Genomic DNA, 20,596 nt, shown 5'->3' with positions numbered 1-20,596 from the left:
CGGGGACAGGGCGGGGGTTGGAGGAGAGGAGCCGCCTTAGAGGTCAGGAATGGGGCTTGGCTTATGTAAATCTTGCAGCGTAGGGGTACAATTCCCGGCGAGCCACTTCCCGGGCTGTGGAAGTTTTCGGGAGAAGTTGCTTGGATTTTATTAGCAGAGTGGTTTGGAGGGGCTGAGAGGCGTGGAAGAGGAGGGGGTGCGGAGGGTGGGTGGGGAGCGTGTGTGTACAGTGTAGGCGTCTAAGGCTGTACGGGGGGGCGGGGAAAACGACTCATACTTACCTGGCAGGGGAGATACCATGATCATGAAGGTGGTTTTCCCAGGGTGAGGCTCACTCATTGCACTGCGAGTGTGCTGACCCCTGCGATTTCCCCAAATAGGGGAAACTCGACTGCGTAATTTGTGGTAGTGGGGGACTGCGTGCGCGCTCTCCCCTGGCAACGAGTGTGCTAACGGTAGAATGAAGCAACGACACTCCTGGGGCCCCGTACCTGTGGCAATAGGTCGGTGAAGACGGTGGTTGCTCCCGCTTGTCGCGCGCCGTTTTCTTCTGGTTTTTTTTTTTGTTGTTGTGGTGGTTGTTTCAGCGTGCGGGTGCTGCAGCACCGCCACGCTGGTGGCTACGAAAGGGTGCGCGATAACCGAGCTTTTTTTGTTTGTTTGTTTTCCCGTGGGGGAGAAACGAGTGTCAGCTCTCCGCGCAAGCGCAGAGAGTTTGCTTTAGTACTTATGAGTTCGACTTTAGCTGGTCTGTGCCTTGCAAGACGCTGAGAGGTTCGGTAGTTTGCTCTCCTGCCTTGCACTTTGAAACGGGAGTGCTACGCCGCACGCAGGCACGGGAACGGCATCTGCGCTCTTGCCTCAAACAACAGTAATAGTTCCAGCCGGGGAACGTGCAAAACAGTTTTCCCGGAGACCGGCCGTCTAGGCCTCCCCGGGGATGCCGTGAATAAGGGATCCGCTTGCCAATGCAAGGAACACGGGTTCGAGATCTGGTCGACGGTGAATATCCCACGCGCTACAGGGCAAGTGAGCTCTCGTGCGGCAACTACTCAAGCCTGCGTGCCTGGAGCCCGCGCTCACGATCTTCGCAGTGAGGGAGAAGCCCGGCCGCGGCAGTGGCCCCACAACGCTGAATAGTCAGTTTATTCAAACAAACACACTAAAACGGCGGGCAGACGGGCCCATCTAATGAAAGAGGGCAGGGAGTGGCCCCTGCGGGAGGGGAAGCAATCCCTCCACTTTTTACTGCCTGGAGAGTTTCCCCAGCAAAGCACACGAGGACAAATCCAGTGTGGACCTTCTTACGCTGAGAGCCGAGCTGTGAGTCCAGGGAGGCCGAACGAGCTGCTGTCCGCAGGACAGACTCCCAGAGAGGGGAGAGATGCTAGAACTAATTTAGCGAGGAAGGCAGCAGGGCCCCCCGCCACCGTGCAGCACAGTCCTGAGCCGTGCAGCTCTCGGAGGAAACTCCCCGAGGTCGGCGGAAATTTTTGACAGGACCAAGGCTCGCACAGATAGTGCTCCTCCTCCCAAGCGGACAGACTAGAAGGAAACAAACAAACAACCGCAACCAGAAAACATCGTAGTTCAGGAGGGCAGGGGGTAGAGTACTCAGGAGGAATGTCTTGCGGCAGTAGCGGGAGCTCGTTAGCCCCAGACTGAGCGCTGCTCGGAACCACTTCGCAAATCATAGAAGCAAGACCGGAAACGATCCAACAGTTTGCAAGTAACTTAAATGCGTCCATGAACAAAGTTCAGCGTTTCCAGGAACACACAGCTCTCCAGCAAGGCACCCTTCACAAATGCCTGGCATTCCATCACAGATTCTGAGGTATCCAAAGAGCCAGGGGAAATGACCCTTCTCCATAATGCAGAGACACCTCGGTCATTTGCAAGTGACCCAGAGCTGACACCGATGTTAAAATCACCAGAGGAGGACATTAAAACATTTATTCCAAGTGTATTCCGTGACTTCAAACAGTTAAATGTACACACACACACGGGGAACATTTTAAAAAGACCCGCTCTAACGTGAAGAGTGAAAACTACACTGTCTGAAAGGAAATGTACTGCAAGGGATTAAGAGCGAGCAGTTCGAAAACGCAGAAGAAAGAATTTTGAACAGGAATTGCGTTGACTCTGCCTTGATTGCAGATCACTTTCAGTAGAAAGCGACAGTCCCAAACGAAAGGGCGGAGGCGTCCTGAGATGGGGCGGTGAATACTCCGCGCGGGCGGTGCCATGGAGCTTGATTTATGACGTCCAGCTTGAGTAGGGGATGGCCGCCACCCGTGTGCGTGTGCCTTCATCCTCTGGCAGGTGTCCTGGAACGTACAAGACACATGACTTAGTGAGGGCAGCCCTCCAGGTGGTGCAAAGAGACCACGGGCACCGGGTTAAAAACCGGGAGCAGGCGGAGATCATCAGCTGGGTGGAGATTCCGGGAGAGGGGCGCTGGGGAGGAACTGAAACGGCAGGCGCATAAAAGCGACAGCTGAGACCTCGCTCATCAGATTCTAAGCCAAGTCCGTCCCTGGGTGGGCTCGAACCACCAACCTTTCGGTTAACAGCCGAACGCGCTAACCGATTGCGCCACAGAGACGAGCGGCTGCGAGGCATTCTTGTAACATCCTGGAATCAGAACGTATTCCCCGTCCCTTCCAACCCCAGCGGAAAAGAGATTCAAATGTCTTTATCTTATCCAACCTCGCCGGCGCTCTCAGAGACACTGAGTCTCGTGGACCGTGGACACCGACCCCGAGTGAGCTGGGGGCTCCGACGGAACAACGCAGGGCCCACGACCATCCTCGCCTGCTCCTGGCCGCCTCGAAAGCGGCCCCTCTACACGAGACGACGGCCGCCTGTCTTGGGCTCTAGTCCTCCATTTCCCACTCGTGATCGGCCTCACCCGTCGCGCTCACCGCAAGTCCCCCTCCAGGTCCGGGTGGTCGTACGGGGGAAGGACAGCAACCGGCTGTGCCCCCACCGTTCTGCCCCCCCTGGGCGCCTCCAGAGAAGGGCTCCACGAGGCACGACCCGGAGTTTGCTCACCAGGCAGCCCCTCGCCCGGAGCAGGGCCTGGCATCCAGCAGGCGCCCAATAAATGCCTCGCGGAGGATGCATTCCGCCGCCGGGGCCCGGCGTGGTGGGTAGACCAAGAATTCTTATGCCACCTGTAAGGTTTTAGTCCTCGAGGAACCTAGATTTTTCAGATCGGCTGTTCTTCAAAACCTTTCTTCTAGCAGCTGATTTAGAACCAGATAAAAGTCCTAGAAGGGCCAGGAGGGCACCACCCCGACCTGCTCTCAACTCCCCACCCAAGGCGGTGCTGCGGCCTCAGCCTGCGGGCGCAGGTGTCGGGTCTGAGAGGCGTGAAGGAGGAAAGCTGCAAAGGAGAAAGACGGCTGGGCTAGGCAACCTGGGAGTATGAGGGAGAAAGAGAGAGAGAAAGATCCGTAGAGGCTATCTTTCCATTGCCTTAGGTACTCTTTAATCACCTGTAGCTATGTTTTGTAGTTTTCAGTCTAGAAGTCTTTCACCTCCTTGGATAAGTTAATTCGTAGATATTTTATTCGTTTTGGATGCTATCGTAAATTGAATTGTTTTCTTAATTTCTTTTTCAGATTGTTCACTGCTAGTGTATAGAAACAACTGATTTTTGTCTATCTTGTACCCTGCCATTATACAGAATTCGTTTGTTGACTCTGGTAGTTTTGTGTGGGTTATGGAGGATTTTTCTATGTATAGGAGCACGCCATTCGCAAAGACAACGACAGGAGAGGTTCACTGTTTTGGGTCGCTGCAGCTCCTGAGTCTTGAATTAGCATGCACAGCCTAGGCCGGGGAAATCGAAATCGGCGGGAGCCTTTCTTTGCAGGCCAAGCTCCAACCGGCAGGAACACAGCGACTCCTCCAGGCCCATGCAGGGCCGGCGCTAGGCCCTAGGATTTTCCGAGACGTGTGAGGCCCGAAAAGGGCAGATTCCGATCAACCCAGCCAAATGCTCCCAGACAGAGGAGAAGGTTGTTCTTGGAGCCGCGGGCGCTCTCCTCAGAGTGGGCGGCACCGGGAGCGTCAGCGAGGGCGCAGCTGGAGGGAATGCTGACTCCAGGCCGTGGGGGTCTCGGGCGGAGTCGGGGGGTCCTCAGAACGTGGAGTCCTCCGGTGAGGTGTGCGGCTCGCCACCTCGCCCGCCTGCTCTGTGGCCAGTAGGGGACAAGGCACCAAGTCCAAAAGGTAGAACCATACGGTGTTGCCGGGGGTGTTCAGGCACGGGAAACCCGTTTTCTGTTAGGATTCGAATTCAGACCCAAGCAGGCAGGCTCCCATCACCGCACCAATCACACCACGACCGCTATGCTCCACCGGGGACCTACGGAGCTGTGGTCGGATCCACGTTAGCCCAGCCGTCTTTCTCCTCTGCAGCTTTCCTCCTTCACGCCTCTCAGACCCGACACCTGCGCCCGCAGGCTGAGGCCGCAGCACCGCCTTGGGTGGGGAGTTGAGAGCAGGTCGGGGTGGTGCCCTCCTGGCCCTTCTAGGACTTTTATCTGGTTCTAAATCAGCTGCTAGAAGAAAGGTTTTGAAGAACAGCCGATCTGAAAAATCTAGGTTCCTCGAGGACTAAAACCTTACAGGTGGCATAAGAATTCTTGGTCTACCCACCACGCCGGGCCCCGGCGGCGGAATGCATCCTCCGCGAGGCATTTATTGGGCGCCTGCTGGATGCCAGGCCCTGCTCCGGGCGAGGGGCTGCCTGGTGAGCAAACTCCGGGTCGTGCCTCGTGGAGCCCTTCTCTGGAGGCGCCCAGGGGGGGCAGAACGGTGGGGGCACAGCCGGTTGCTGTCCTTCCCCCGTACGACCACCCGGACCTGGAGGGGGACTTGCGGTGAGCGCGACGGGTGAGGCCGATCACGAGTGGGAAATGGAGGACTAGAGCCCAAGACAGGCGGCCGTCGTCTCGTGTAGAGGGGCCGCTTTCGAGGCGGCCAGGAGCAGGCGAGGATGGTCGTGGGCCCTGCGTTGTTCCGTCGGAGCCCCCAGCTCACTCGGGGTCGGTGTCCACGGTCCACGAGACTCAGTGTCTCTGAGAGCGCCGGCGAGGTTGGATAAGATAAAGACATTTGAATCTCTTTTCCGCTGGGGTTGGAAGGGACGGGGAATACGTTCTGATTCCAGGATGTTACAAGAATGCCTCGCAGCCGCTCGTCTCTGTGGCGCAATCGGTTAGCGCGTTCGGCTGTTAACCGAAAGGTTGGTGGTTCGAGCCCACCCAGGGACGGACTTGGCTTAGAATCTGATGAGCGAGGTCTCAGCTGTCGCTTTTATGCGCCTGCCGTTTCAGTTCCTCCCCAGCGCCCCTCTCCCGGAATCTCCACCCAGCTGATGATCTCCGCCTGCTCCCGGTTTTTAACCCGGTGCCCGTGGTCTCTTTGCACCACCTGGAGGGCTGCCCTCACTAAGTCATGTGTCTTGTACGTTCCAGGACACCTGCCAGAGGATGAAGGCACACGCACACGGGTGGCGGCCATCCCCTACTCAAGCTGGACGTCATAAATCAAGCTCCATGGCACCGCCCGCGCGGAGTATTCACCGCCCCATCTCAGGACGCCTCCGCCCTTTCGTTTGGGACTGTCGCTTTCTACTGAAAGTGATCTGCAATCAAGGCAGAGTCAACGCAATTCCTGTTCAAAATTCTTTCTTCTGCGTTTTCGAACTGCTCGCTCTTAATCCCTTGCAGTACATTTCCTTTCAGACAGTGTAGTTTTCACTCTTCACGTTAGAGCGGGTCTTTTTAAAATGTTCCCCGTGTGTGTGTGTACATTTAACTGTTTGAAGTCACGGAATACACTTGGAATAAATGTTTTAATGTCCTCCTCTGGTGATTTTAACATCGGTGTCAGCTCTGGGTCACTTGCAAATGACCGAGGTGTCTCTGCATTATGGAGAAGGGTCATTTCCCCTGGCTCTTTGGATACCTCAGAATCTGTGATGGAATGCCAGGCATTTGTGAAGGGTGCCTTGCTGGAGAGCTGTGTGTTCCTGGAAACGCTGAACTTTGTTCATGGACGCATTTAAGTTACTTGCAAACTGTTGGATCGTTTCCGGTCTTGCTTCTATGATTTGCGAAGTGGTTCCGAGCAGCGCTCAGTCTGGGGCTAACGAGCTCCCGCTACTGCCGCAAGACATTCCTCCTGAGTACTCTACCCCCTGCCCTCCTGAACTACGATGTTTTCTGGTTGCGGTTGTTTGTTTGTTTCCTTCTAGTCTGTCCGCTTGGGAGGAGGAGCACTATCTGTGCGAGCCTTGGTCCTGTCAAAAATTTCCGCCGACCTCGGGGAGTTTCCTCCGAGAGCTGCACGGCTCAGGACTGTGCTGCACGGTGGCGGGGGGCCCTGCTGCCTTCCTCGCTAAATTAGTTCTAGCATCTCTCCCCTCTCTGGGAGTCTGTCCTGCGGACAGCAGCTCGTTCGGCCTCCCTGGACTCACAGCTCGGCTCTCAGCGTAAGAAGGTCCACACTGGATTTGTCCTCGTGTGCTTTGCTGGGGAAACTCTCCAGGCAGTAAAAAGTGGAGGGATTGCTTCCCCTCCCGCAGGGGCCACTCCCTGCCCTCTTTCATTAGATGGGCCCGTCTGCCCGCCGTTTTAGTGTGTTTGTTTGAATAAACTGACTATTCAGCGTTGTGGGGCCACTGCCGCGGCCGGGCTTCTCCCTCACTGCGAAGATCGTGAGCGCGGGCTCCAGGCACGCAGGCTTGAGTAGTTGCCGCACGAGAGCTCACTTGCCCTGTAGCGCGTGGGATATTCACCGTCGACCAGATCTCGAACCCGTGTTCCTTGCATTGGCAAGCGGATCCCTTATTCACGGCAACCCCGGGGAGGCCTAGACGGCCGGTCTCCGGGAAAACTGTTTTGCACGTTCCCCGGCTGGAACTATTACTGTTGTTTGAGGCAAGAGCGCAGATGCCGTTCCCGTGCCTGCGTGCGGCGTAGCACTCCCGTTTCAAAGTGCAAGGCAGGAGAGCAAACTACCGAACCTCTCAGCGTCTTGCAAGGCACAGACCAGCTAAAGTCGAACTCATAAGTACTAAAGCAAACTCTCTGCGCTTGCGCGGAGAGCTGACACTCGTTTCTCCCCCACGGGAAAACAAACAAACAAAAAAAGCTCGGTTATCGCGCACCCTTTCGTAGCCACCAGCGTGGCGGTGCTGCAGCACCCGCACGCTGAAACAACCACCACAACAACAAAAAAAAAAACCAGAAGAAAACGGCGCGCGACAAGCGGGAGCAACCACCGTCTTCACCGACCTATTGCCACAGGTACGGGGCCCCAGGAGTGTCGTTGCTTCATTCTACCGTTAGCACACTCGTTGCCAGGGGAGAGCGCGCACGCAGTCCCCCACTACCACAAATTACGCAGTCGAGTTTCCCCTATTTGGGGAAATCGCAGGGGTCAGCACACTCGCAGTGCAATGAGTGAGCCTCACCCTGGGAAAACCACCTTCATGATCATGGTATCTCCCCTGCCAGGTAAGTATGAGTCGTTTTCCCCGCCCCCCCGTACAGCCTTAGACGCCTACACTGTACACACACGCTCCCCACCCACCCTCCGCACCCCCTCCTCTTCCACGCCTCTCAGCCCCTCCAAACCACTCTGCTAATAAAATCCAAGCAACTTCTCCCGAAAACTTCCACAGCCCGGGAAGTGGCTCGCCGGGAATTGTACCCCTACGCTGCAAGATTTACATAAGCCAAGCCCCATTCCTGACCTCTAAGGCGGCTCCTCTCCTCCAACCCCCGCCCTGTCCCCGCCCTGCCGAGATGACCAATGGGCGGGCCGGCTGCTGAAGGGGGAAGTGACGTCATCATACCCGCCCACTTCGGGAGTCCACCAAGCCGAGGTAACACGCCTCTTACCCTTTATCTGAGATACCGGCGGATTTCGCCAGCCTCCTCGAATTCTTACCTTTTGTCCTGCGTTACACGCCGGGGAAAGGAATTCTGGGATCGTGTGTTATGCTGATCCAAAATGTTTTTAAGAAATAAAGAAGTTGTAAAACAATGGATACAAGTATATATTTATGTATGTGTCTTGTGTGTAGACATGTAGATTCAGGGTTACATCTCAGAGTGCTACTCGGTGTATTTTCTGTGCACGTCCTTCCTACTTCAATCTCGTGGTATACCAGGGACCATGTTTTTCCTTTCCTCACCATACAGAATACAAGAAATGACGATTCTGAAAAAGAAGCTGATGACCAGAACAAGGGATAGGAAGATGACCTGTTTGCTTGAAGAGCGAGGTTGGTTTTTTCGTTTGTTTTCTCCACCTGGGTGAGACTGGGCTAGACCTGAGGGCGGGGCGAGGGGAGGCTGAAGAAGGCAGCCAACTTGTGTTTTCAGACCAGAGAGCAAGGAGCGGAGTGACTTGATCCTTGAGGGTGCCTTTGGCTCCAGGGGGAAGCTGACTCTTCCGGAGAATCTTGGAGCCGACAACAAAGGAACTCAGCACCCAGCTAACTTCCAGGAAGAAGCTTCCTTTCCTCCTCCTGCTTTCCCCCTTTCCCCTCCTTTCTCTCTCTGCAGCCATCAGAAATAAACTCTGGCTCATTTCATCTGAAATAGGCTTTATTCCAGGGATAGTAATAGCTCAGAGAATCTCTGAAAAAGATCTCTAGAAAAATCTCTAGAAAAGATAAGGAAACAGATTATCCCCTAGAGCCTCCAGAAGGTAAGGCAGCCCTATTGACCCCTTGATTTTAGCCCAGTGAGACCTTTGTTGGACTCCTAACCTACAGAACTGTAATATAATAAATGTGTGTTCTTTTAAGCCACTAAACTCATGGTCACTTATTACAGCAGACATAGAACACCAATTCAATTAGTGTCTAGCACATTCACCTTAGCAGTGATAAGATGGGGGACATAATGAGCCCTATATAAATCTGCAGGTCGTCTGTCTGTCCTAGGTTGACAGGTCAAGAGATACTGGTACATGTTTAAAGCATTACATTAGGTATCTTTTTTCCTTTCCGTTTTTTCCCTAAAGGACTCTCGCCCTATTTCCTGCACAGGTGTACCCAACATGGTTCTCACTGGAATTACAGCAAATTGGAAGACAGTGGTGGTGACGCAGGTTGATTTCATTTGCTTTTAAGAATGGGTTCTAACACGTAGAGGGAAAGAATATAATTTATGGAAAGTTAAATACCGTAGAATCCTCCATCCCAAAGATTCATTTTTCGCAACCATTTTTTTTTTTTAGGGTGAAGAGCTACTTTTCAAAGGGTGAGACACAAGAATGGCTTTTAGGAATTTTCCCCCAAAGTAATCTGTGACTGGATCCTGTTGCCGAAACTTGGCCTCTGTTCACCGGTGCCGAAGAGAAATGCGGAGACAGAGTTTTGGGTGAAGCAGAAAAGAGTAGCTTTTATTGCTTTGCCAGGCAGAGGGGGCCACAGGGGCTAATGCCCTCAAGACTGTGTGACCCACCCTGGAGGGCGTAGTGAGGAGCCTTACAGCGTTGGAGGAGCAGGGCGTGATCAGCTCGCAGACAGTTCTCGGATTGGCTGGCATCAAAGTGAAGTTTCAAGCGTCATCAACCTTCTGGTTTCAACCAGTCCAGGGTCTATGTGCTTGTGGGCGGCACTTTCCATCCGGAGGGGGTCTGCGCCCTGTAAAACCACTTAGGAGTGTGTGTCGGGCCTTCATCGGTAGCTTCAGTGAACTGGGAGTTCGGTGATTCTGCCGTGTGGCGGATTTATAGTCTACGTTGCTGCCCGTTCCCCAGCCCAACAGCTGTTCTTTGTTTCTACACCTTCACATTCCCGAATCACTAACTCTTGAGTCAGCACTTTACTTCAAAAGACAAGGGCACGGGGCCTCGTACACGGTTTCAATCCTGACCAGCTCTGAGATTTACACGATGCATATGCTGTTGTTTTCATGAATGTTAACGTCCGTAAAATGAAGTTCTTAGAAGCATTATTTGAGTTGTCCATTGACTACTGATTACACCATCAATGCCTTCCAGCCCTGGCAGCACAGGGAGGAAGGAAGAATTGCTGGGATGCTTGCATCACCACAGGGCAAGAGGTCCTCAAATTTTACTGCTTTATCTTTAAGTAAGACTTCATAGTTCGGCTGACTTTTCATCCATTCTTGCTGATTCTGCCAGTGAGTTCCTCTGTAGTGACAGCCAAAGGCACTCATGGAAAATACTTAACCAAGCGTAAAGGCAGAAGTCGAGGTCACTTCATCTACTACGGAAGTGGGGCATGTGTCTACCTCAGGCCTGAGTCTTTCGCTGGGTCTTTTGGTAACTGGTGGCGGTGGTGGTGACAATGTTTGAGTTGTTTTATTTTTTATTTTATGTTTTATCTTTATTTTATTTATTTATATTTTTGGCCACGCCGGCGGGGGCCTGCGGGACCTTAGTTCCCCGACCACGGATCGAACCCCTGCCCCCTGCAGTGGAAGCTCACAGTCTAAGCACTGGACCGCCGGGGAAGGCCGTGAGTTTTTTGTTCATGTTGTCGTTCGTTTTAGTTTCTCAACTGTTACTAGGAAATAATTGTGGAGCAAGTGCTTGGTTTTAATTCTGGAAGGCAAAAGAACGTAACTAAGGACTTTTCCCGAGGAACGCTTTGAGATCTTTATGTCCATTTGTGGTGTGACTTACCCACTTTTCAATTAAGGATTCTTAATTAAAGGAAAACAAGCTTATTTATAGGTTTGAATCAGTGTTATAGAACAACAGGTTTTCGACTGGGATCCGCAGCCCACCCGCATCAGAAACGTGTGGTCTGTGTTTACGTGAAAAACTGCAGACTCTAGGGCCTCACACCAACGAAACCTCCGGGGATTGGAGCCCAGGAAGGAGCTTCTGTAATCTCCACAGCTGATTCTGAGGCACTCTAAATGTAAGAACTGCCCTTTAATATTTTTAGATAAGGGGATTGTTACAAAATGACAAGAGGGTAGATCATTCTTTTAAACTTAGACTTCAAGCATTAGACAGGGAGGTGAGCTCTTCGTGACAGTTTGTCTTTCCTGTTCTTCCCCACTCAGCCTAGGGACTCGTGCAGAAATTAGAGACAAAGTAGGGGAAGAAAAACTTATTTCTTTACACACATTTTGCTTTAATAGCCACCGAAAAGATCGTTTCATTTCCTCTCACTGACCCTGTCCACCAGTTATGTTGGCCTTTAACGTATCGCTGTAGCAGCATGTATAAATATTTATCATACATTTATTCACACATACACACCTTCGAAAGCACTGTGAAGACACAGACTAGGCTTTAGCACAACTGGGGGCCGCTCACGTGTCACTTAAAAATGGTCACTGGTTCATTTACACAAGACTTTCAACAGGCTTGGTGTGGCCAGTAGCCCCCAAGTCCCAGGGAGAAGTTAGGATGACAAAATCGGACAGTATATTTAGAGTGAGGTCAGTACCCTTCTTGGAGATCATAAAAGAATAGAAATAGGAGGTCTAGGCTAAGCAAGAGACGGCATCTGGGAGTCGCTGCTCTCACCACGTGGATTCAAAGAACTCGGGTGTTGCAGTGTAGACCGACGCCCAGCCTGACTGTGACCCAGCTGCGCTGGCCCCGGGTCAGGTCGTCGGGCCCCTGTCAACACTGTCCTGCAGGGCACCGCTGCTCAGTCCTGAGCTTCTCGATCTGCCGTGGAGCTCCAGCGTGGGGACCACATGCCCCATTGCTGGGAAGCAGGTCCTATTTCCCCTGAGTTGACCCTCGGAGGATGAGGCGAGAAATGTGCTGTTGTTGGTTCCCGAGCCCCTGCGGCGTTCAGAAGCAGTGCCACAAGGTCCTCTACAAACTGTGCCTGTTCTGCTCAGCGCTGGGCCCGGTGGACCTTGGCTGGTTATTCCTCAACTGCAGGAGAGGCCCTCTCTCTGCCTTTTGCCCTGCCCCACCAGGCCACATCTCTGACTCCTTCCAGACCCTCCAGCAAGTGTGGAGAAGTGGGGCCCAGATCCTCTTCAGCAGACAGGGAGCTGTGAAGAAAGGGGGCACCCCATCCTCCCTGCAGTTTTAAGGACCTCTGGTGGCTTTGCTTCTTGAATGGCTCCTGGAAGGCAAGGGTCACAGGACTGGAGTGCATGGCAGAGCCCTTAGGGATTTCACCTGGAGGCCAAAATACCACAATCAAAGTAAGACTCCATTATCTGGCCCTGCTGGTGGCTAACTGAGGCTGGAGAGGGATCTGAGTGGTGACAGAAGCCAGGAGCACGGTGAGAGCCTGTCACAAGGATGAGCTGAGGGGACGCGCTGAGGTCTGGAGGAGCAACTGGGGCCACCAAGTTAGAGGAAAAGCTTCTCACTGCCTCCCGTGGTCATATCTCTGCTCAAATCCACTGCACACCAGGTGTCCGGATCCTACCACTCCCTCTTCAGGGGCCAGTTCACTCCCCAGTTTACTTTGGAGCAAAAGGATGGCTTTTGTGATTTCCCAGGAAAAGAAGTGCTTAGTATGAAACGTGCATACAGACATTGTCTTTTGTAGGAAGGAGAGGACGTTTTCTAGGGTGAGAATAGGTATGGGAGTTTGGGGTTGCTGGTTCTGGGTAGCTCTGTTCTCTCCACCTTCTCTCTTTGCTTCTCCAATTGGTGACTGGTGTGGCCAGGGAGGAAAGGGGCCTGGGCGCGACCACCCACCTCTGGAAACATGACTGTGCTGAGCTGAAGCCTCTGGCTTTTGTGACTTCCCAGGAAAAGCAGTGCTTAGTATGAAACATGCACACACAGACATGGTCTTTTGTAGGAAGGAGAGAACGTTTTCTATAGTGAGAATAGCTATTGGAGTTTTGGGTTTATTTTGCTCAAGAGTTCATTGAGAGTCTTCATTCTGTGTGTTTATACTTTTCCAAAAAGTTAGAAACTGTTGAGCCTTTATTTCTTCAAATATTTTTCTACCCCAGTCTCTCACCTCTTTTTGAGACAACAATTTTGGATATACTATATTATTTAACATCGTCCCACAAGTCACTAAAATTTTTTTTTCAGTCTTTTTTTTTCTTTGATTCATTTTGGATAAATTCTTTTTCTATGTCTTCAAATTTAAATGAAAATTTCTTCTGCAGTCTCTAATCTGCTATTAACCATATCCAGTAATATTTCTATTTCAGATATTTTGTCATCTCTAGGAATTCCATTTATACTTATATCTTCCATTTCTCTCCTTATGCTCATATTTCTTTTCATTTTTGACCATATAAGCATAATTATAATATATGTTTTAATATTTTTGCCTAACTCCATCATCTCTTTCATTTCTGAGTTTGTTTCTGTTGTCATATTTCCCTGTCCTATGTATAATACTTTTTATTAGAAGCTGGACATTATGAATTATACATTGTTGGTTACTGAATTTTGTTTTTAAAGATTGTTGAACTTTATGTTCCCCAGAAGTTGTTACTTGTGTTCAGTATGATTCTTTTGAGGCTTGTTTTAAAATTCATTCAGGGCAAGTCTATAGTAGTCTTTGCTCGAGGGCTGACTTGGACCCACTTCTAAGGCATAGCCTTTTTGATGTCTCTATTGGATGCCCTGTATACTCAGTGAGATTTCTCCATTTTTCCACTCTGGCTGTAGTGATCTCCAGCACAGTGTGATCTCTAGGAATTATTTGTCTTCTTCCTAGTCACTGTTCTTTGCCTGGAATCTGTCCTTTCCCAGCCTCATGGAGGTTTACCCTACCATACACAGACTTACATTCAGCTATTGATTCATGGGGTGCATTATGTATATTTCAGTAACTCTTCTCTGTATGTCTCCCTCCTCAGTTACTCTGTGCAAAAATTCAAGATTTCGTGAACTGTGTTTATTTTCTTTAACTCAGCAATTTTCCCGCACTTTGTTGTTGTCGTTGTCGTTCCTACCCTGTGCCATATTCCAGAAATTGTCTGCAAGAAGAAAGTTTAGGTGTGGTAGGATTCACCTTGTTTGTTTTCTTTCAGGGGTCACAGTTCAGAGCTTCTTATTGTCCAATGTCTGAAAACTTTTTTCTATATTTTGTCCAGTTTTCTTTTTTTTAGAGTCACAGATTTATTTATTTATTTATGGCTGCGTTGGGTCTTTGTTGTTGCGTGTGGGCTTTCTCTAGTTGCGGCGAGCAGGGGCCACTCTTCGTTATGGTACACAGGCTTCTCATTGCAGTGGCTTCCCTTTGTTGTGGAGCATGGCCTCTAGGTGTGCAAGCTTCAGTAGTTGTGCCACATGGGCTCAGTAGTTGTGGCTTATGGGCTCTAGAGTGCAGGCTCAGTAGTTGTGGCGCACGGGCTTAGCTGCTCCATGGTATGTGGGATCTTCCTGGACTAGAGCTCGAACCTGTGTCCCTTGCATTGGCAGGCAGATTTTTAACCACTGTGCCACCAGGGAAGCCCCTCTCTTGTCTCCTTAAACTAGCTTGTGTTCGTCTGCCTTAGATGATGGAGGATTCACAAGTAGTAGAAAGCATGAGCCTCTGTTCCTGTGGCTCAGTGAGGCAGGGTGTTGTCTGGTTCCAGTGGAGTTACCATGAAGAAGACTCTCTATCCTCCTTTCCTTAAGCTTTCCCAGTCTTGGGTGTGGAAAGAACTCAGTTGCTCCAGTTCAGCAACCCCTCAGCTCATTCTGCTTCACTAGTTGAACCAGCTTTTAAAAATTTTACAGCTGCATATTACTCCATTGTGTGGTTGTACCATAATTTTCCAGCCCATATCCTAGGTATGAATATTTAGATAGGTTCAGTATTTTGCAATTAAAAATACTGCTCAAGGGTTTCCCTGGTGGCGCAGTGGTTGAGAGTCCACCTGCCGATGCAGGGGACACGGGTTCGTGCCCCGGTCTGGGAAGATCCCACATGCCGCGGAGCGGCTGGGCCCGTGAGCCATGCCGCTGAGCCTGTGCTCCGCAACGGGAGAGGCCACAACAGTGAGAGGCCCGCATACCGCAAAAAAATTAATAATAATAATAATGCTCAAGTAGGTCATGTGTATTTATCTTTTCTTAGTAGACATAGATCTTTAGGGTAAATTTATATAAGTGGGATTAATGGGTCAAAGAGTAAATGAATATGTAGTTTTGTTAGCTATTCCCCTATAGGGGAATTTGTATTCCCACTAGCAATATAATAATAGTGCCTATTTAGTTATATCTCTCTAAAAAAGCTTGTTGTCAAACATTTGAATTTTTGCCAATCTGATAAGTGAGAAATGACTTATAAGCGGAGTTTTGAGTTTCACTAATCATAAGTGAAGTATAATAAAATTCTGGTTAATTGTCTGCTCATATCTTTTGTCCATTTTTTGTCATTTCTACCCTGATTTTTAAAAATTTATTTATTTAATTAATTTATTTTTGACTGCATTGGGTCTTCGTTGCTGCACACAGGCTTTCCTCTAGTTGCAGTAAGTGGGGGCTACTCTTCATTGTGGTGTGTGGCTTCTCACTGCGGTGGCTTCTCTTGTTGCGGAGCACGGGCTCTAGGCACACATGCTTCAGTAGTTGTGGCATGTGAGCTCAGTAGTTGTGGCTCGCGGGCTCTAGAGTGCAGGCTCAGTAGCTGTGGTGCACGGGCTTATTTGCTCCACAGGATGTGGGATCTTCCCAGACCAGGGATCGAACCCGTGTCCCCTGCATTGGCAGGTGGATTCTTAACCACTGCACCACCAGGGAAGTCCCTAGGGGTATTTTAAAGTTTTCCTTGTATACGTTTTACTCATTTCATGTTGATTTTATTCTTGAATATTTTATTTTTATTGTTGCAATTTTATTTTATTTTTTATTAAAGTACAGTTGATTACAATATTGTGTTAGTTTCAGGTGTAGAGCAAAGTGATTCAGTTATGTATATATATTTTTTCAGATAATTTTCCATCATAGGTTATTACAGCATATTGGATATAGTTCCCTGTGCTATAAAATAAATCCTTGTTGCTTATCTACTTTATGTATAGTAGTTTTTATATGTAAATCCCATACCCCTAATTTATCTCTCCCCTCTCTCCCTTTCCCCTTTAGTAACCATAAGTTTGTTTTCTGTCTGTAACTCTGCTTCTCTTTTGTATATAGATTCATTTGTATTATTTTTACATATAAATATTTTTCCACATATAAGTGATATCATATAATATTTGTCTTTCTGTGTCTGACTTACTTCATTTAGTAGGATAGTCTCTAGGTCCATCTCTGTTCCTGCAAATGGTAATATTTCATTCTTTTTTATGGCTGAGTAATATTACATTGTGTGATATATATATTACATCTTCCTGGACCACTCATTTGTTGACGGGCACTTGGGTTTTTTTCCATGTATTGGCTATTGTAAATAATGCCTCAATGAACACTGGGGTGTGTGTATCTTTTCAAATTAGAGTTTTCATCTTTTCTGGATCTATGCCCAGGAGTGGGATTGCTGGATCATATGGTAACTCTATATATAGTTTGTAAGGAATCTCCATGCTGTTTTCCATAGTGTCTGCACCAAGTTACATTCCCACCAGCACTGTAGGGGGGTTCTCTTTTCTCCACATCCTCTCCAGCATTTATTATTTGTAAACTTTTTGATGATGGCTATTCTGACTGGTGTGAGGAGATAACTCATTGTGGTTTTGATCTGCATTTCTCTAATTTAGTGATGTCGAGCATCTTTTCATGTACCTGTTGGCCATCTGTTGTCTTCTTTGGAGAAATGTCTATTTAGGTCTTCTGCTCATTTTTTTGTTTTTTTTTGTTTTTTTGGTTTTTTTTGTTTTTGTGGTACGCGGGCCTCCCACTGCCGTGGCCTCTCCCGTCGCGGAGCACAGGCTCCAGACGCACGGGCCCAGCTGCCCCGCGGCACGCGGGATCCCCCCGGACCGGGGCACAAACCCGTATCCCCTACATCGGCAGGCAGACTCCCAACCACTGCGCCACCAGGGAAGCCCTTCTGCTCATTTTTTGATTCAATTGTTTGTTTTTGATATTGAGTTGTGTGAGCTGTTTGTATTTTGGAAATTAAGCCCTTGTCAGTCACATCGTTTGCAAATATTTTCTCCCAGTCCATAGGTTATCCTTTTGTTTTGTTTATGGTTTCCTTTGCTCTGCAAAAGTTTTTAAGTTTGATTAGGTCCCACTTGTTTATATTTGCTTTTATTTCTATTGCCTTGGTAGACTGACCTAAGAAAACTTTGGTACAATTTATGCCCTAGAGTATTTTGCATGTGTTCTTTTCTAAGACTGTTATGGTGTCATGTCTTATGTATAAGTCTTTAAGACATTTTGAGTTTATTTTTGTGTGTTGCATGAGAGTGTGTTCTAACTTCATTGATTTACATGTAGCTGTCCAGCTTTCCCAACACCACTTGCTGAAGAGATTTTCATTTCCCCATTGTATATTCTTGCCTCCTTTGTCAAAGATTAATTGACCGTAGGTGTGTGGGTTTATTTCTGGGTTCTCTATTCTGTCCCATTGATCCATATGTCTGTTTTTGTGCCAAAAATACTAAGCTGTTTTGATTACTGTCACTTTATAGTATTGTCTGAAGTCTGGAAGGGTTTTACCTTCTGCTTTGTTCTTTTTCCTCAGGATTGCTTTGGCAATTCTGGGTCTTTTATGGTTTCGTATAAATTTTAGGATTATTTGTTCTAGTTCTGTGAAAAATGTCATGGTATTTTGATAGGGATCGCATTAAATCTGTAGATTGCTTTGGGTAGTATGGCCATTTTAACAATATTAATTCTTCCAACGAAGAGCATGGGATATCTTTCCATTTCTTTGAATCATATGCAATTTCCTTTACCAGTGTTTTATAGTTCTCAGCACATAAGACTTTCACCTCCTTGGTCAGGCTTATTCCTAAGTATTTTTTAATGTGATTTTACTTATTTATTTATTTTTGGCTTTGTTGGGTCTTTGTTGCTGTGTGTGGGCTTTCTCCAGTTACGGCAAGTGGGGGCTACTCTTTGTTGTGGTGCGTGGGCTTCTCATTGTGGTGGCTTCTCTTGTTGCAGAGCATGGGCTCTAGGCGCGTGAGCTTCAGTAGTTGTGGTGCATGGGCTCAGTAGTTGTGGCACATGGACTTAGTTGCTCCGCGGCATGTGGGATCTTTCTGGACCAGGTATTGAATCTGTGTCCCCTGCATTGGCAAGCAGATTCTTAACCACTGAGCCACCAGGGAAGTCCCTGATGTGATTTTAAAAGGGATTGTTTTTTTACTTTCTCTTTCTGATATTTCATTGTTAGTGTAAAGAAATGCAACAAATTTCTGTGGTTAATCTTGTATCCTGCAATCTTGCTGAATTCTTTCATCAGTTCTAGTAGATTTTGTGTGGAGTCTTCAGGGTTTTCTCTATATCGTATCATGTCATCTGCATATAATGACAAATTTTACCTCTTCCCTTCCATTTTGGATAACTTTTATTTCTTTTTCTTGTCTGATCGCTGTGGCTAGGACTTTCAGTCCTCTGTTGAATAGAAGTGGTAAAAGTGGGAATCCTTCTCTCATTCCAGATTTTAGCAGGAAGGTTTTCAGTTTTTCATCAGTGAGTATTATGTTGGCTGTGAGTTTGTCATAAATATCTTTTATTATGTTGAGATATATCCCCTCTATACCTACCTTGGTAAGAGTTTTTATCTGGAATGGATGTTGAATTTTGTCAAATTTTTTTTCTGCATCTATTGAGATGGTCATGTGGTTTTTATCTTTTGTTTTGTTGATGTGTTGTATCACACTGATTGATTTGCATATGTTGAAACATCCTTGTGACCCTCTGATTCATCCAGCTTCATCGTGGTATATAATCTATTTTATGTGTTGTTGGATTTGGTTTGCTAAACGTTTTGTTGGGAATTTTTGCATCTATATTCATCAAAGATATTGGCATGTAATTTTCTTCTTTGGTATTGTCTTTGTGTAGTTTTGGTATCAGGGTGATGGTAGCTTCATAGGATGACTTTGGGAGTGTTCCCTCCTCTTCAGTCTTTTGGAAGAGTTTGAGAAAGATTGCCTAAATTCTTCCTTGTATGTTTGGTATAATTACCTAGTGAAGCCATCTCGTCCTGGACTTTTGTTTGCAGGGAGGTTTTTTTGTGTTTTGTTTTTTGTTTTTATTACAGATTCTATTTCACTTCTATTGATTGGTCTGTTTAAATTGTCTATTTCTTCTTGATTCAGTTTTGGTGGGCTTCATGTTTCTAGAATCTTGTCAATTTCTTCTAGGTTGTCAAATTTGTTGGCATATAATTGTTCAGAGTATTTTTTTTTTTTGGTATTTCTGCAGTATCAGTTGTTATTTCTCCTCTGTCTAAAGGTTTTTTTTTTTTTTTAATATTTATTTATTTACTTATTTGGCTGCACCAGGTCTTAGCTGTGGCACAAAGGATCTTTGTTGCCACATGCAAGATCTTCATTGTAGTATGTGGGATCTTTAGTTGCGGCATGTGGGATCCTTTAGTTGTGTCATGCAAACTCTTAGTTGCTGCATTTGGGATCTAGTTCCCTGACCAGGGATCAAACCTGGGCCGCGTGCATTGGGAGTGCAGAGTTTTAGCCACTGGACTACCAGGGAAGTCCCAGTATTCCTCATCTTTAATTTCTCATTTTGTTTATTTGGGTTCTCTCTCTTTTCTTCTTGGTGAGCCTGGCCAGAAGTTTGTCAATTTTGTTTATCCTTTCAAAGAACCAATTCTTGCTTTATTGATTATTTTTCTACTATTTTTTAAATCTCTATTTTATTTATTTCCTCTCTGATCTTCATTATTTCCTTCCTTCTGCTGACTTTAGTTTTTGTTTGTTCTTCTAATTCTTTTTTTTTTTAACATCTTTATTGGGGTATAATTGCTTTACAATGGTGTGTTAGTTTCTGCTTTATAACAATGTTTGTTCTTCTAATTCTTTTAGGTGGTAGCAAAGTATAACCCCAAGTCCTGTTTCATTCACTTCTTAGGTTATATAAGCGTGGCATTCATATTAATTCTTTGATTACACCACAGAGATGGTACACCCTCTGCCAACGGCAACCTGATAAGATTAATGGTATCCAAATCATGTCAGTGATGGGCTTTGGCATATGCCAACCCTACCAAAACATGCATGATCGAGCACAGGTTAGTGAACAAGTTGTGTTTGCTGTCTGTTATGTCCCTGCTCTGTTGGGTCACAGCAGGACACTAGCTGGCAACATCTAGTGAGTCAGATATGGAGCTTAAGTAAAAGTTGTGACCATGGGTGAAAATTTGTACAGACTTCTTGAGTACATGGACTTAGACTTTTGGGCTCATGTTAGGATTACGTCAGTGTCCTAGGTTAGAAAATCACTGCACTAGGATGAAAGAGGCTGCAATCTTAAGAACCCCCTTCTGCTGTGGTTGACAACAGCCCAAAGCCAACTCATGCTCTAACCCCACAAAGCTGGGTCTTAGGTTTGAAAAATGAGCACAACTGTTGCAGACATGTATTCCTGAGACACTGTTATAACACTGATGCAAGGGAGATCTCCCAACTGTATCCCTTCACACTACTCAAAATTGGCATGCACAATAAATATTCATAATCAAAGAGTTTTAACAATAAGAGAGTGCTTCTGGAAGGCCTATGATACA

At 47.6% G+C, this 20,596-nt stretch overlaps 1 protein-coding gene and 4 non-coding genes across 5 annotated transcripts in view; 3 read left to right on the top strand and 2 right to left on the bottom strand.

The window, feature by feature from the left end:
- Positions 1–273: 273 nt before the first annotated feature.
- Positions 274–437, top strand: LOC117309780 (U1 spliceosomal RNA). Its single transcript, XR_004524080.1, has one exon. It is a non-coding gene; the product is annotated as a U1 spliceosomal RNA (small nuclear RNA).
- Positions 438–2,531: 2,094 nt separating this feature from the next.
- Positions 2,532–2,605, bottom strand: TRNAN-GUU (transfer RNA asparagine (anticodon GUU)). The gene has a single exon. It is a non-coding gene; the product is annotated as a tRNA-Asn (tRNA).
- A 2,606-nt stretch (positions 2,606–5,211) lies between these two features.
- On the top strand, positions 5,212–5,285 carry TRNAN-GUU (transfer RNA asparagine (anticodon GUU)). The gene has a single exon. It is a non-coding gene; the product is annotated as a tRNA-Asn (tRNA).
- Positions 5,286–7,379: 2,094 nt separating this feature from the next.
- On the bottom strand, positions 7,380–7,543 carry LOC117309765 (U1 spliceosomal RNA). The gene has a single exon (XR_004524064.1). It is a non-coding gene; the product is annotated as a U1 spliceosomal RNA (small nuclear RNA).
- A 370-nt stretch (positions 7,544–7,913) lies between these two features.
- The window catches only part of LOC117313154 (flavin-containing monooxygenase 5-like), a 91,090-nt gene continuing 78,407 nt past the window's right edge, over positions 7,914–20,596 (top strand). The window contains exons 1-5 of the mRNA XM_033860659.2: positions 7,914–8,088; positions 8,226–8,308; positions 8,409–8,736; positions 9,080–9,141; positions 9,271–10,927. The gene's annotated coding sequence lies outside the window, so the exon portion shown is untranslated. The remainder of the gene's footprint in view (positions 8,089–8,225; positions 8,309–8,408; positions 8,737–9,079; positions 9,142–9,270; positions 10,928–20,596) is intronic.

Source organism: Tursiops truncatus, chromosome 1 (assembly GCF_011762595.2).
Source record: "Tursiops truncatus isolate mTurTru1 chromosome 1, mTurTru1.mat.Y, whole genome shotgun sequence".
NCBI lineage: Eukaryota > Metazoa > Chordata > Mammalia > Artiodactyla > Delphinidae > Tursiops > Tursiops truncatus.
The sequence above is the reverse complement of the archived record's forward strand: the minus strand, read 5'-3'. Positions and strand labels throughout refer to the sequence as shown.